Source organism: Sorex araneus, chromosome 2 (genome assembly GCF_027595985.1).
Source record: "Sorex araneus isolate mSorAra2 chromosome 2, mSorAra2.pri, whole genome shotgun sequence".
NCBI lineage: Eukaryota > Metazoa > Chordata > Mammalia > Eulipotyphla > Soricidae > Sorex > Sorex araneus.
The window spans coordinates 85,636,323-85,652,630 of record NC_073303.1 but is presented as its reverse complement, the minus strand read 5'-3'; positions in this window follow the sequence as shown (position 1 = coordinate 85,652,630).

Here is a 16,308-nt window from a genome sequence, read left to right as displayed (position 1 = left end):
GCAAGCTCCCTGCTGGGCGGCCAAGGTGTGGGCCCCAGTGCCTTTAAAGGGCAGTTTGCAGTCTAAGAGGGAACAGTCTGCGTTTGAAGAGGTACAGACACAGAGGGATGCATGGCAGAGATCCCCAAACTCGGGAATGCTGTGATTTCAGCACCTTCTCTCTTCTTCCCACATTTTTCATTAGAGTCCAGGCAAGGCGCCAGGCGCTGAGCTTGGAAGTGGCGAACAAAGACTCCAAGCCTCCCACCCCGGAGGCCCTTGTGGTGGGTGAGACAGGCAGGAAATCGTCTCAGAGACTCACTGAGGGGAGGGAATGAAAGATGAGCCAGAGTAGCTACACACACACACACACACACACACACACACACACACACACACACACACACACACACACACACGCAGGAGCATGGCACCTTAGCCAGCCTGGATGCCAGAAACTTGGCCGGGAAGTTAAATTTAAAGGACAGATGGCTAGGAAAATGGGAAGAGCAGCAAACACAACACGGGTTAGTAGGAGCCGGGTCAGAGAGGCTTGTGAAAAGACACAGGGTTGCCTCTGGATGGGGTTGCGTGGGGACATGCCCCTGTCTAACTTGCTAACTTCGGCAGTCTCTGATAGGCACTTGCTGTCTTCACTTTACAGATCAGAGCTCAGAGATGCCCCAGGTCACACAACCTAGTGACAGAGCTAGGATTTTAGTCAGTTCAACCTGCTGACGCAGAACGACAAGGCAACTGGAACAAAGATTCTAGGTGGGTGAGTTTGGGGTCTCTTGGGGGAATCAGATGGCCATAGGAACTGCAGAGACTTGGGGAGCTCCAAAACAGGCTCAACCTTTTGAAACCCACCTGGAAGGGACAGGGACAGGGACCTTTGTGGTTTGCAGAGAGGAGAAATAGGTTCCCACAGAATCCAACAGCTCTTATAAAACATCAGACTGATTCATCTGGGGACAAAACCAAGTAATAAAGCTGATATTTTGAACAAGTGTTTGTGCTTTGAATTGATTTTGAGGCGAAGAGAACAGAAAGATGAAGGAAAAAGGATCATTGATAAAAAGGATCATTGATAACTCCTAACAATATAGGAGTTAATAGCATTTGTGACAGAGAGGAAAGGAAGGGTAGAGTTTTGGGGATATTGCATACTAAAAATAAGATAGGTACACTGGATAGAAAGTGAAGCCAGAATAAGTTAAGGGTCTGCATAGATAAATTATGGTGTATCAATCAATAAAGCATGATAACATTAAAATGATAAGAAGTATATCTAGATTGCCAGGAAATACAATTCACACTCTACTAAAGACCAAAGCAGATTATAAGACAGTATAATTACTTAAAAATTTTTTTATTGTATACGTTAGTTCACAATATTTGATTACATTTAATATTCAAACACCAATCCCACCACCATTACACCTTCCCACCACCAAATTCAGGATATTTCTATCTCAAGCCCCAATCCCTGTCCCAAAACACAACCAAAAGAATATATTTTGTATGAAGACAATATAATTACTTTTGGTGGGAGTTAAAACATGTATGAAGGGGGCTAGAAAGACAGTACAGTGGGTACAGTGCTTGCCTTGCATGCATCCAACTTTAGTTTGATCCCCAGAACCATATATGATTTTCTAGTCCTACAGGAGTGATGCCTGAGCACTGCTGGGTGTGCCCTAAACATCCCATATCCCCCAAAAGGCATGAAGAAGAAAAAATCTTGGGACAAGAGAGCTTGGACAGTTGGTAGTGTGCTTGCCTTTTACATGGCCAACTTGGGTTTGGTATCTGATACCCCATACAGTCGCTTGAGCACTGTCATGCATGATCCTTGAACACAGAGCCAGTAGCAAACCCCAAGAACTACCATGTGTGATCACCGTATCACTGTATCACTGTTATCCCGTTGTTCATCGATTTGCTCGATTGGGCACCGGTAACGTCTCCATTTGTCCTAGCCCTGAGATTTTAACAGCCTCTCTTTACTCATCCTTCCTAATGGTATCGCATTGGAGGCTCTTTCAGGGTTAGGGGAATGAGACCGATCATTGTTATTATTTTTGGCATATTGAATATGCCACAGGGAGCTTGCCAGGCTCTGCTGTGCGGGCAGGATTCTCTCGGTAGCTTGCCAGGTTCTCCGAGAGGAAGAACTAGACAATACAAGAAAATTAAAAAGAAGAAAAGGAAAATCTAGAATATATATCTAGGTCATCTTTGGAAGAAATGTTAAGTGTAATTTATTTCCTTTTTCTAAATTTTTTTTCTTAAAAAAAGAATATGCACTTGGGAACCAGAGAGCTAGCACAAAATCTAAAAGAGATAGCACAAAAGGCTGAGCACATGCTTAGCACGAAGGAAGCCCAGATTTGATCCCTAGAATGGTGTCGGCCCTCAAACACTGCCAGGAGCAACCCCTGAGCACCACCAGGTGTGCCCCTCAAAAAGAAGGTGAACTTTTCATGAAATTGAGGGAAATGAGAGTTGGCAAGCATCTTGCCATATAAAGAAGTCATGAAAGAAGGAAATAAATAGCAGTAAAGCTCTGTTTGGGATTCTAGCGCTGCCCCAGCTCCCCAGTGGCCTTGGCATTTAGGTTGTTTCTTCTGTCCCACTGATGGGGTCTCACAGCACAGTGAGCCAGACTGTCATTGGATGGCCCCAGAAGGTTCACAGGTGCTGCTGAGTGAACTGAGCTGGTTTCCATGGCTTTGCAGGTTAAAAATCATCCCAGTGGGTCAGTGGCTGGTTCATGTTAACCAACTTCATCATGACTCGTGCATCCATTAACTTCCTCTTTATTTCACTTTGATAGAGAGGCAGAGGGAGGTGGCAAGAGAGGAATTTTGAGTTTTTTAACCCACACATACTTTCCATGCCAACAACAGCATGGAAGACCAACATCAAAAATGTTGCTGAAAAGTACAGTTTACCAAGCAGTCAGTGAAGATTTTGGGGGATAATTTTAGTTTTATTTTGTGTGTGTGTGTGGGTGTGGAGTGGGGATTGGGCCACACCTGGATATACTCTGGGCTTACCCCTGGTTCTGTGCTCAGGGATCACTCCTGGAGATACTAAGGGGACTATACATCATGCTAGAGATCAAACTCAGGTCAGCTGTATGTAAAGCAAGAATCTTAATTACTAAACTATCTCTCTGCCCCCTCAATAAATAATTTCTGATTACTTAAGATAATCTGGACTATGCTAGGTGCTGCCCAAGTAGTTGTTATCTAATTAATGTTTCCTTAGTAGGTGTGCCACTAGAATACTAATGTCTATACAGGTTAGTGGCTAAGATAGTCACGATCCCATGGTTAAAACTCAAGCTGCTCTGCTTACTCTATGTCTTGGAAAGTTACTCAGTTTCCCTAAACCCCATATCTTCACCACCTAAGTACTACAAAATATTTAAAAGAACGGTGTATTTTACTGATGCTATTGTGGGAATTCAGAAGGAAGAATTCACAGTACATTTCACACTGCAAAGACACAATAACACATCTTTTTTGATTAGGGATCATACTGTGCTGTGCACAGGGCTTGTTTTTGGCTCTGAGTTCAGAGACCACTGAAGTCTCTGAAAACAGAGACCACCAACATATGGTGCACAGGGGACCATATCAAACCCAGGCAAACCCTACAGTTGTACTGTCTCTGTGGTCCCAAAATAACATATTTTCAGATGTTTATTAAATTTGACTCACAAGTTTCTTGAGCAATATAGTTCAGTATTTTTTATTCCATCCTAGAATATTCTTTTGGATCATTTTCTCCACTTAGATGTCCACTTTAGCGTTCCTTTGCTAATTTTTGGTCTATGATAAACTTACTTTCTTGTCATTTTTGAAAATGTCTTTGGGAACACATTTCTAGAGTTATAGTTGTTTTATTTATTCCAGTTTTAAAAAACAGGGTTCCCACTGTCTGTTGACTTCATTGTTTCTGTTGGAAGTCTGCAGTCAGACCCCATTCATTCCGTGGTAGTGGGTTATCATCTCTCTTGATCTTTTCTGGCTTTCTCTTTGGCATTGGTGTTTTGCAATTTCTTACATTGTGCTTATTATATGCAATCACTAAAACAATTACCCTGTCTGGAATATATTATACTTTTGATCTTGGAGGACGGGAAGGACAAGTAAAGAGAGGCTCTAAAATCTCAGGGCTAGGATGAATGGAGATGATACTGAGACTGCTCGAGAAAATCGACGATCAATGGGATGATGATGATAATGATGATGATGATGATGATGATGATGATGATAATGATGATGATGATGATGATGATGATGATCTTGGAGGATCATGTCATTCATTGGTTCTAGCATTTTCTTATTTTTTTGCTTTTTGAGTCACACCCAGTGGTGCACAAGGGTTACTCCTCGTTCATGCACTAAGGAATTACTCCTGGTGGTACTCAGGGGACCATATGGGATGCTGGGAATCGAATCCAGGTCGGCTACGTGCAAGGCAAATGCCCTATTTGTTGTGCTATTGCTCTAGCCCCAGTTCTAGCATTTTCTTAGTTATCTCTTCAAATGAGGTATCTCACTCTTCTTTCTGTACACTCTGTGAAATACTGTTTTAATTACATATAATTGAATCTCCTGCCCCCATGCCAGACTGTCTTCACCAGACTCCTCGAGGAGGGAGGTGGGTTGATCCTCCCTCCCAGCCCCAAGCAGAGCCCCAGCAGCCGAAAACCTCCAGACCCAGCCGCAGCCATGCTCAAGGCCACTCTCCACATGCTTGGAACAAGCCTTACTCATGAAGGAACCGGCAGAGGAACCAGATATGCCAGGACCCGTGGCTGAGAACTCCAAGCCCGCTCGGATCGGGACTGGGCCTCCTCCACCCAGATCCCCAGTTTTCCAGTAGATTGGCAGTCACACCCACAAACTCCCTCCAGTGCCACGTAATCTCATCAATGGCCAAGATCCAGAGACTATAAAACAAAGGAAGAGAGCGATGCAGAATCTCTCATGGTAAGCTACCTGTGTTGTATTCGAAATGCCAAAAACAGTAACAATAATGGGCCTCATTCCCCTACCCCTGAAACGCGACAGGGACGAATGGAGACTGGCACCAGCTCGAGCAAATTGATGAACAACAGGACGACAGTGATACAGTGATAGTTTAAAACATTTCTCTAAGTATAATTCTTTGTCAAATCTACCCAGTCACTTTCCCCTGTTCCCTGCCTTGTATTGCTGTTGCAATTGCTGGGGGTGGCACAAACTTGGATTGGGTGCTCACACATTTCAGTTGTGGTGCATTCCTAGGGTCCTACACTTGTGTTGCTTGAATTCCTTTGCTTGCAGTTCTAGCCAGGGTTTGCACACTCTGTTATGATGCTCATATATTTAGTTGTGGTGCTTATGGAGGGCCATACACCTTAGTTGTGGGGCACTGGAGAATCATACACTTTGTGTGACACTAGGGATCATACCAATGATAATGTCACCAGATTGTGCTGGGTATTTGAGGCAGGGCCAGGGATTGAACACTTGCCCTCTGTAATGCAAAGAGACACCAGATCACTTTAGAAGCTCTTTTTCTTATTCCTTTTCTTATGTTTCATTTCTTCTATTACTTCATAACACATATTTTGTACTCTATTTTAATAGTTGAACTTCTTAGGGGTTTAAATCATGTTGTTTCTGTTGACTCCTATTTTTTTAAAATTGAATGACCATGAGACTCATTTACAAAGCTCTCATGTTTGAGTTTCAGTCATACAATGATTGAACACCCATCCCTCCACCAGTGCACATTTTCTACCACCAATGTTCCCCTCCCCCACCCCAGTATCCCTTCTCCCTCTTCCCAGCCCTCCCTCTGCTTTTAAGGTAGACAATTTCCCCCATACTCTCTCTCTACTTTTGGACATCATGGTTTGCAATACAGATATTGAGAGACCATCATCTGTACTTTATCTACTTTCAGCACACATCTCCCATCCTGAACGACCCCTCCAACCATCATTGACTTAGTGATCCCTATTTTATTCCAGCTACCTTCTCCCCAGCTCATCAGGCAGTCTTCCAACTGTGGGGCAATATTCCTGGCCCTTGTGTCTACTGCCTTTGGGTGTCAGTCTCATATTATGTTATTTTATATTCCACAAGTAAGTGCAGCCATTCTGTATCTGTCCCTCTCTTTCTGACTCATTTCACTTAGCATGATACTCTCCGTGATCATCCACTCATAAGCAAATTTCATGACTTCGTATTTCCTAACAGCTGCACAGTGCTCCATTGTGTAGATGTACCAAATTTTGTTTAACCAGTCGTCTGCTCTTGGGCACGCAGGTTGTTTCCAGATTCTGGTTATTGTGAACAGTGCTCCAATGAACAGAATCTCACTTATTAGGTGACTGGTTACTTTGTTTTTTTTTTATGATTTCATACAGATTTTATTTTTTTCCCTTTTTTTTTTAATTAGTGAATCACCGTGGGGGTACAGTTACAGATTTATACATTTTTGTGCTCATGTTTTCCCCATACAAAGTTCGAGAACCCATCCCTTCACCAGTGCCCATTCTCTACCACCAGTAAACCCAGCGTCCCTCCCACCCTCCCCAGTCCCATCTCCCCCCACCCCACACTGCCACTATGGCAGGGTATTCCCTTTTGTTCTCTCTCTCTGATTAGGTGTTGTGGTTTGCAGTAAAGGTGTTGAGTGGCCATTGTGTTCAGTCTCTAATCTACATTCGGCACGAGTCACCCTTCCCCCACATGACCTCCGACCACATTGTACTTGGTGTTCCCTTCTCTGAGTTACCCAGAATGAGAGACTAGGTCCAAGCCATGGAGGTGACTGGTTACTTTGTATCTATGGTGTTCCCCCCGACTCTTCTTTAAAAATATAACATGTATTTAAAAGAGTTGGGGATAAAGATCAAGTAGTAGATTATATAACTTGTATATGTCATGTCTTGATTTTTGATCCCACACAAAGCAGGTATCTTCTAACTCTCAAATTCCACCTTGCTCCAGACACTACCAGGTGGTCCTGGTGATCACTGAAACCAGAGGGTCTAAATACTCGACTGTCAGACCTCAAATAAAATCCTCAGCTCCATACACCTGGGATGAATATCTATTTAGAGTAACCCTGTTGCTCCACCCCCAGCACTGCTATATTTGACTCTAATTAAAATAAAATAAAATGCAGCCAAAAGGCTGGAGTGATAGCACAGCTGGTAGAGCGTTTGCCTTGCACACAGCTGACCTGGGTTCAATCCCTGGCATCCCATATGGTCCCCCCAAGGACCACCAGGAGTGATTCCTGAGTACAGAGCCAGGAGTAATCCCTGAGCAACCCTGGGTGTGACCGAAAAAGCAAAAAAAAAAAAAATGCAGCTAGAGCCTTAATACAGCAGGTAGGGCTCTTGCCTTGCGTGCAGCCATCCCAGGCTTGTTCTCCTGACCCCCATATGGTTCCTAGAGGTCCTCCAGGAGTGATCTCCGAATGCAGTGCCATTCAGAAACCCTGAGCACCACCGATTAAGCCCTAAATAAATGTTAAAAATTGAATAACAATATTAGACTTAATTGAATGTGTACTAGAGGATGTCATGTGATTGTGTTAAGAAGACTTTGCTCCAGGGACCAGGAATATGATTCAGGTAGTAGACCAAGCACATGCCTCACCTGTGTGAGCACTAGGTTCAATCTCTTGAACTGTGTGGTCTCCTGAGCTCTACCAGGAATGACTCTGTACTCCTGAGCACTGCGTAGAGTGGCACTGGCCGCTGAGCACCACTGAGTACGGCCTCACAACAACAACAATAACACATAATAGTATTGACATAGAAAGTATGATATTTTACAACGAAGAAATAAGCAATTACACATATTGAAGTGCTAAATTAAATCCCTGAAGTCCCAACATATTGTAAACCAATAAAATTCAGTTAAAAATTATTTTTGAAGAAGAGGCTTTATTTGCGGGAAACCTTGTTTCCTCAACCAATACACAGAACTAACTCTATTTGTCTATTTTGTTCGTTTCATGCAGCCTTTCCTTCCTTCCTTCCTTCCTTCCTTCCTTCCTTCCTTCCTTCCTTCCTTCCTTCCTTCCTTCCTTCCTTCCTTCCTTCCTTCCTTCCTTCCTTCCTTCCTTCCTTCCTTCCTTCCTTCCTTCCTTCCTTTTCCCTCCCCTCCTCCCTCCCTCCCTCCCTCCCTCCCTCCCCCTCCCTCCCTCCCTCCCTCCCTCCCTCCCTCCCTCCCTCCCTCCCTCCCTCCCTCCCTCCCTCCCTCCTTCCCTCCCTCTCTCCCTTCCTCCCTGCCTCCTTCCCTCTCTTTTCCACACCTGGTGGTGTTCAGGGCTTATTCTTGGCTCTGTGTTCAGGGACCACCCCTGATTGTCTTGTGGGACCATATATGGTACTGGGATTGAGCCTGGGTCAGCTGCGTGCAAGGCAAGCATTTGTCTTCTGTACTATTGTTCTGGCCCTATGCGTGAAATTTCCAAGATAGATTAGAGAAAATTTGAGCCTGAGACTTGTGACCACAGGCCCTAGCATCACAAATTCTCATAAAATTCCATTATGATGTTTATTTTAAATTATTTTATTACTCTTATGAATAATATTTCCTACCTGAAGTTGCTGTGGTAGTAGCAGGTCAGTTTCTCGCTGCCTGATTTTGTCCGCAGGTGTGTGCATTCTCCTGTCCACCCTTTTCCTGGAGAGTGGATCCTGCGAAAGTTCAAGCTTTATATGGGTCTCGGGATCATCTCTTCACTTTGTTCAAACTTCATAAAACAAACTACTTTGATTTTTACTAATAAAACTTATAAAAGTAAGGTTGGCCCCTATGCTGTGACTTGCCTATCCTTTCTCAAGTATCTTGATATTGGCATTTCATGTATGATCTTAGCTCATGAGTTTTCTTACATTTTACCGATGACTTTTTTTAAAAAAGTTCAGTTTACGTTTTCAAAAAATTTCACTTACCTTGACTGTTAATCAATTTACTTAACATATCAGTTTATGCAGCATCTCAGTATTTTGCAGTGGAAGATTTTTCAAAATATTTATAGTTTTTCTTTAGAAAGAGCTTTTTAAAAGGCTTAGGAAAAGCTCTTTACTGATTACACCACTACTTACAAGAGCCGGGGTATGGAAACAAGCTGAATGCCCATTAATGGATGTGTGGATAAAGAAGATACACTGCAAAAAAGAATATGCATAATGGGATAATACTCAGCTTTACAAAACAAAGATGGAATTTCACCACTTATAGTAAAACTGAAGGAACATGATGGGATTTTTATCAAGTGAAATAAAATAGAAGTCAAAAAACAAATATCATGCCCAACAAATGATCCCTTGTATACTTATATACCCTCTCAGCTAAACGAAACTTCTTAAATTTGCTAGATGGCAACCATCTAACTTTGCTTAAGCAAATTTCCTAGTCCTTTATCATTTTGTACCAACTTAACAGTTCCTCTTCTGTCTGAGAGCATTTGGTTTCAGTATAGTGAAAATTTGGAAGAGGAATACTAAGATCACAAATTCATTTTGGTCAAGTCAGAGGACAGGGAGAAGAAATTTGGGAGTAGTTTATGAAGTTGGCCTTTGGAAAGCTTTTTCAGCTACACTTTTCTAGTCTGTTCTGCATGTCCCATTGCTTTAGGGGTTGAGGTTAATAGGCAGAAGAGTCAGGAAAATATCTTCCACCCTTGGAAACTGGAACTTTGGGAGGTGTATGTGTTAGCTGGAGAGGTCTTTGTGCCACTCCTGTGGTGTTCAGGGCTATTCAAGACTCTGTGTTCATGAGTGACCCCAAGCAGTTTTGGAAGGATCAATTGTGATGCCAGGCATTGGAATTTGGGTCTACTGCATGCAAGCTTCTTATCTCTGGTACTTTCTCTCTGACCTCATCTAGGTGACATTTCAATGGGGTAAGACCAAAAAATAAATAAGTGGATAACTAAATAAGGAAAATCAAGAGCTAATGCAAAAAAAAGAAAAAAAGAAAAAGAGAAAGAAAGAAAGGAAGAAAGAAAGAAAGAAAAGAAGAAAGGAAGGAAGAAAGAAAGAAAGAAAGAAAGAAAGAAAGAAAGAAAGAAAGAAAGAAAGAAAGAAAGAAAGAAAGAAAGAAAGAAAGAAAGAAAGAAAGAAAGAAAGAAAGAAGTTATTTACATAGAGAATGACCAAGGAGCTTTTTTATTTGTAGTTTTTAGAGCCTGCATGTCTGGCTGTCTTTCCCAGGGCCCTCGGAAAGGGTGGGCTTCAGTTTCCCTCCCCTCCCCAAGCAGAGCTCCTGTGACTGAAGACCTTTGGAGCTTAGCCACAGCCATGCTCAAGCCCCTCTCCACTACGTTCGGACGAGCCTCACGCATGAAAGAACTGGCAGAGGAACCCAGGTGTGTGGGACCCAAGGCTGAGACCTGCAAGCCTGCTTGGATCGGGGACTGGGCCTCTTCCACCCAGATTCCCCATTCTCCAGTAGCTAGGCAGTCAGTCACACCCAGGGACTGCCCCCGGTGCTGTGTAATCCCATCAAAGGCCAACATCCAGAGACTATAAAACCAAGCTCCTGGAAGACATCTTATAGCCTAGTTCTTCCTCTCGGAGAACCTGGCAAGCTACTGAGAGTTTCCTGCCCACGTGGGAGAGCCTGGCAAATTCCCCATGATGTATTCATATGCCAAAACCAGTAACAATGATGGGTCTCATTCCCTTGACCCTGAAAGAGCCTCCAATGCAGCACCATTGGAAAGGACGAGTAAAGAGAGGCTTCTAAAATCTCAGGGCTAGGATGAGTGGAGATGTTACTGAGACTGCTCAAGAAATTCAATGATCAATGGGATGATGATGATGAGGAGGAGGAGGAGTTTTTAGTGGGATGATAGGAGAAATAGCAACATTTCAATTTCATTTGAATGAGATAAAGGAACACATTCTTGAGAGGTCTAAGGCAAGAGAGGAAGGCTAGCTTCTTATTAAATTATTATTATTATTATTATTATTTTTGTTTTGGGGCTACAAAAAGAAAAGACCTTTCTCCTGGCTCTGACCTCAGAGATCACTCTTGGCAGGGCTTGGGTACAGAGGATTGAACCTGGGTGGGCTGCGTGCAAGTTAAGTGTTTATAAAAGGAGCTTAAACCAAAACTGAGAGCCAGTGCAGAGGTTATACAATTGGGGGTAATTTTGGTATTTGCTGGGGTCAGAAAAATGGTATGTGGCTGAGATAGAGTAATAACAAAACTGACACCTGAAAATATGAAGAAAAGAGAGAGAGCAGGAATACAAGAAATAGTGGAGTATAGTGTAAAGGAAACGATTGGTCCAAATTAGTGTCTAGTGGATACATAAGGTGAAAATATATATGAAATGTATACTTCAGATATGAAGAAAGCTGAAAGCTGACATGATTTAGAACAGTCAAAGTCAATTAAGGAAAGAGAATGCATTTGATGTGTGAAATAATTCTATATAGTTTCCCTGAAAGTTCTTTACAGAAAGCATTTTCACTACATGACTAATTACCCAGAAGGGAATTTTGCCAAAAAGAAAATAAAGTAATTGGTTGACTATTTGATTTGACATTTATTTCTTCCATTCATCAAACCCGAAAGTTTACCAATCTCTAGCAATTCACAGTAGTCTTGAGAGCATTAATTACTAACTCTTTTAAAAAAATCATCAATTCTTTAAAAAATTTAGATATAACTGTTCTCTATTACTGTCTTTGCCAAATTTATCATAAGCTATTAGAAGCTGGAGGCAAAAGAAGAATCATATTTCTCCCATTCACCCACTGTGGCTCCTGATGAGGATGTTTCTAGAATATCCAGACCTGTAATGATAGTATAGGGGTTAAGGCTATTGCCTGGAATCTGGTGACCCAGGTTTAAGCCCCAGCACCCCAGGAGTAATCCCTGATTGCAGAGGCAGGAACAAATCCTGAGCACTACCGAGTATACATTAACTTCCGTCCCCACACTCAGCATGTCCACCGTCCCCCCCAAAAAAGGTAAATCTTGACTTAATGTCATCATAAGTTCTTGGCAACTATGAGACACAATAGAATATTACTTGGCACTTAAAAAGATGAACCTCTGTCATTTGCGGCAACATGGACGATCTTAACTGTATTGTGTTTAGAGAAAGGAGTCAAAGAAAGACAAATACTTTATTACTTCACTCATTTGTGACACATAAAGAAACAAAATGAGTGAATTAAATAAAATAAAGCAAACATTTAAACTACAGAGCTTTTTTTTTTTTTTTTTTTTTGCTTTTTGGGTCACTCCTGGCATTGCACAGGGGTTACTCCTGGCTCATGCACTCAGGAATTACTCCTGGTGGTGCTCGGGGGACCATATGGGATGCTGGGAATTGAACCTGTGTTGACCGCATGCAAGGCAAACACCCTACCTGCTGTGTTATCGCTCCAGCCCTAAACTACAGAACTTTTAAAAAGTGTGGGGAAAATGTAATATTCTTTAAAATTAGAGACCAACTTGGGCAAATCATCATGATGTTAACTTGATAGAGCCACCAAGAATGTCACGAATTAGATGAAACTTGTAATCAGATTGCCAAATCAGACTCAACCAGAACATCATCATCTCTCTCTCTCTTTTTTCAGTGATGGGGGTTAAATCAAGCCTCTCTCCAACATCTCTAGCATATACCTTTTGAAACAAAGTTGCCTTAAGAGCAATCTATTATTTTGGTGTACATGCTTGTGCTGAAATGCTTATGACAAAGGTATACCTTAAATCAGCTGTAGACTGTGAAAATTCTCTCCTTAGAGCAAAAGAGGTGTGACATAAAGTCCCGTAACTATTCCAGCTTTTCTGTGAGAATAATGATATTGTGGACAATCTATAGTGGACAACTTCTATGCAATATAACAGTAGTAGCATTATAGGTATTTGGAGAATTTTTTTAACATTTTTATTCATTTTGGGAGGTGAGGGGTGTTAGGCCAAAAACAAGGGTACTTAGGGTGTACTCCTGGCTTTGTGCTCAAGGATCACTCCTGACGGTGCTCAGGGGATCTTATGCTGAAATGGACTGTATGTAGTTAGTGCCTTAACCCCTGCACTATCTTCCTGGCCCCAAATGTTTTTATTCTTGATGCTGCAGAAGCATGCACACCTGCCGAATGAATCCTGGAGATGATGAGTATGCTGAGGTCCTCACTTTACCTAGTACATTTGAGGAATGAGGTTGTGGAAGGACAATTTAAAATTTAAATTCATTTGGGTTGAAGCAATAATATAGCACATAGGGTGCAACTAACCCCAGTTTGATTCCTGGCACCACATATGGTCCCACAAGCCCTTGCCAGCAGTGATTTCTGAGCACAGAATTGGGACCCTTGAACCTCCGTGGGTGTGGCCCCAAAAAGAAAAAATAATCCTTAGCTTGCTTTCGGACTTAAAAAATTCCCTTGCCTTTATTCTTTTTACTATCTTATTTATCCTGAATTCTGTAAGCTTTGTGCCAATATTCTGGGGATCGATGGAGAACAAGCAAAAAGATGACCCTGTCCTCAAGCTACTTATATAAACTGTGTGTGTGTGTGTGTGTGCGCGCGCGCGCGCGCGCGCGCGTGTGTGTGTGTGTGTGTGTGTGTGTGAGAGAGAGAGAGAGAGAGAGAGAGAGCATGCTTACCTGCGTGCAGTACATGTGTGTATGTGCGTGCAGTATGCGTGTGTGTGTGTGTGTGTGTGAGAGAGAGAGAGAGAGAGAGAGAGAGAGCATGCTTACCTGCGTGCAGTACATGTGTGTATGTGCGTGCAGTATGCGTGTGTGTGTGTGTGTGTGTGTGTGTGTGTGTGATGCCTGAGGGGGAATGAAAAGATGGCAAGTGGATCCCAAAGACCCCAAGTTTAAGGAACAACATAGTCATGCTTGGCGGCTCCCAAGGTTCGATCCCCTGTGTATAGAAATCTTCTAAACCTCTATCGTTATTCCAGGTCCTGTTCTTGAGCCAGAGATGTGCATGTGTCTGCACCTCGAGTGTGTCGCTAAGCTTGATCTTCTACCTCCTGCCACTCTGTTGTAAGATTCTTCCTCTCTCTTCCCTCACCCGTCTCTTCCACATCACCCCCAGCCCGTATCCGTCCCGTGGCCCAGGCCTGTTGAGTCAGCTCAGCTCCTGCTCTGCCACACTTGCACTGCTCCTTCTCACGTGGGTCATCTCTCACTTGGGTAATTGTCAACATGCACTAATCGCCGACTCCCCAATCCACTTTCCACGCTGCGGCCAGAGCAATGTCTCAAACAGACAAACCCAACAAATTCATTAAACTACAGTCCGCAGGTGACTTTGCATGGTGCTGAGGAGCAAGATAGAATTCTTGAGGATGGCCCCTCAAATCCCCCGCTGCCCCTTCTGTATGCACGTACGCACAGACACCCGGGTTTCTGCAGATGCTGTGCTTTCTCTCTCCAATTCTTTAGCCCTTTGCCTCCAGGACCTTCTGTTTTTCTTGCCTGGTCAGCTGCTTGCTCTGCTGGCAGACCTCAGAGGGTGAGTGGCTGTGAAGCTCTGCTCAGTTTGGTGTTTTTTGTCTGTTTGTTTTTATTTTTGTATTTATTTAGTTAACAAAATGAAACACAATTGTATTTTGCTAAAGCACCATGAATTGCAAAGTTCTTCGTAGTTGGGTTTTTGACATTCACCGTTCCATTACCAACCCTACTACCAGTGTCCCCTTTCCTTACCAGTGTCTCCAGATTCCCTCTCCTGGCCCCAGCCTGCCACCTTGACAGGCATCTTTTAAGTCTGATCATTAAAGTCTGGCTCTTGCGATTTTAGTGTTTTAGTTACTCTGTGGTTTGGATATGTAGCTCAATCGTTCTTCAACACCACCCCTGTATCTGAGCCCCCCGAGTTTGGTGTTCTGTTTTGTCTGGGATGGAGTGACTAAGGAAGGCAGTCTCTGTGGTCTCACCCATCAGTGGCTGATGCTGTCACCCCACTGGGTGTGAGCACCTGTAAAATGGGACTCACAGGGAACCTACCTCACAGGTGGCTCCAAGTCATGCGACGAGGCCCTCAGGGTTGATGCATGGCAAGTCCCTAGGGGCCTTAGCTGGCATCTGTTGCTACTTATGGTGCAACTCCTGCTCTGGCCTCAGCTTAATGAGGCTCTCCGGGAGGCCGTTCCTGAGATGCCCTCTGCTTCTGTGGCTCCCACTTTGCCACCTCCCCACCTTCCCACCCCCCACCCCATACATGCATAGTTCCCTTTTTGCATTTGTTTTGGTGATCAGGGGCCACGTCTGTCCCTCTACCCAGTGGCCACATGCAGTGTTGGGATGTGAACGATTGTCACAGCTTCAGCCACTTGCTGGCAAGTACTCCCACCTCTGCTCTATCTCTCTGCCATCCCATGTATTCCCCTTTCATCAGCAGCTTGTCTGCCAGCTTACGAAGACCATGAGCGACAAGCTTACTCTGTTGTGCTTTGGAATACTCCCAGTGCTCTGCACAGAGGAACAGCGAGGGAAGAATCCTTGGGGTGCTGCAGAACTCAGTGAGTCTGCCTTGACCGCCTTGAGAATGATGTGCTCCTGACCCCTCCAGCCTGACCCCGGCCTCCGAGCAGAAGAGTCCCACAGTTGGAAACGCATCCATCTAAAAATCATTCTGTGATTTCGAAGGGGGTTTCAAATATATTTCTTGGGGCTTGAGAGATAGTACAGGGGTTAAGGCACTTGCCTAGGATGCAGCACCATTGCCTGTTGCTCCAACTATGTATATATATGTATATATATTATATGTATATATATATCTCACTGTATCACTTTACCACTGTCATCCCGTTGTTCATCGATTTGCTCAAGCGGGCACCAGCAATGTCTTCATTCATCCCTGTCATGTGCTAGTGTAGCCCAGTGATGTACTGGGGGCTCTTTCAGGATCAGGGGAATGAGGACCGTCGTTCTTACTGTTTTATGGCATATCAAGTACGTCATGGTAGCTTGCTAGGCTCTGCCATATGGGCAGAGTAAAGTAAATGTCCTTTACTCAAGTAAAGATATATGTGTATATATATATATATATATATATATATATGTTACTGTATCACTGTCATCCCATTGCTCATCGATTTGCTTGAGCATGCACCAGTAACATCTCTCATGAGAGACTTATTGTTATTGTTTTGGCACATCCAATATGCACAGGTAGCTTGCCAGGATCTGCCTCACGGGCTTGATACTCTCCGTAGCTTGCCAGGCTCTCGAGAGGGGCGGGGGAATCAAACGGGTCGGCCACGTGAAAGGCGAACGCCCAACCGCTGTGCTATCTCTCCAGCCCAT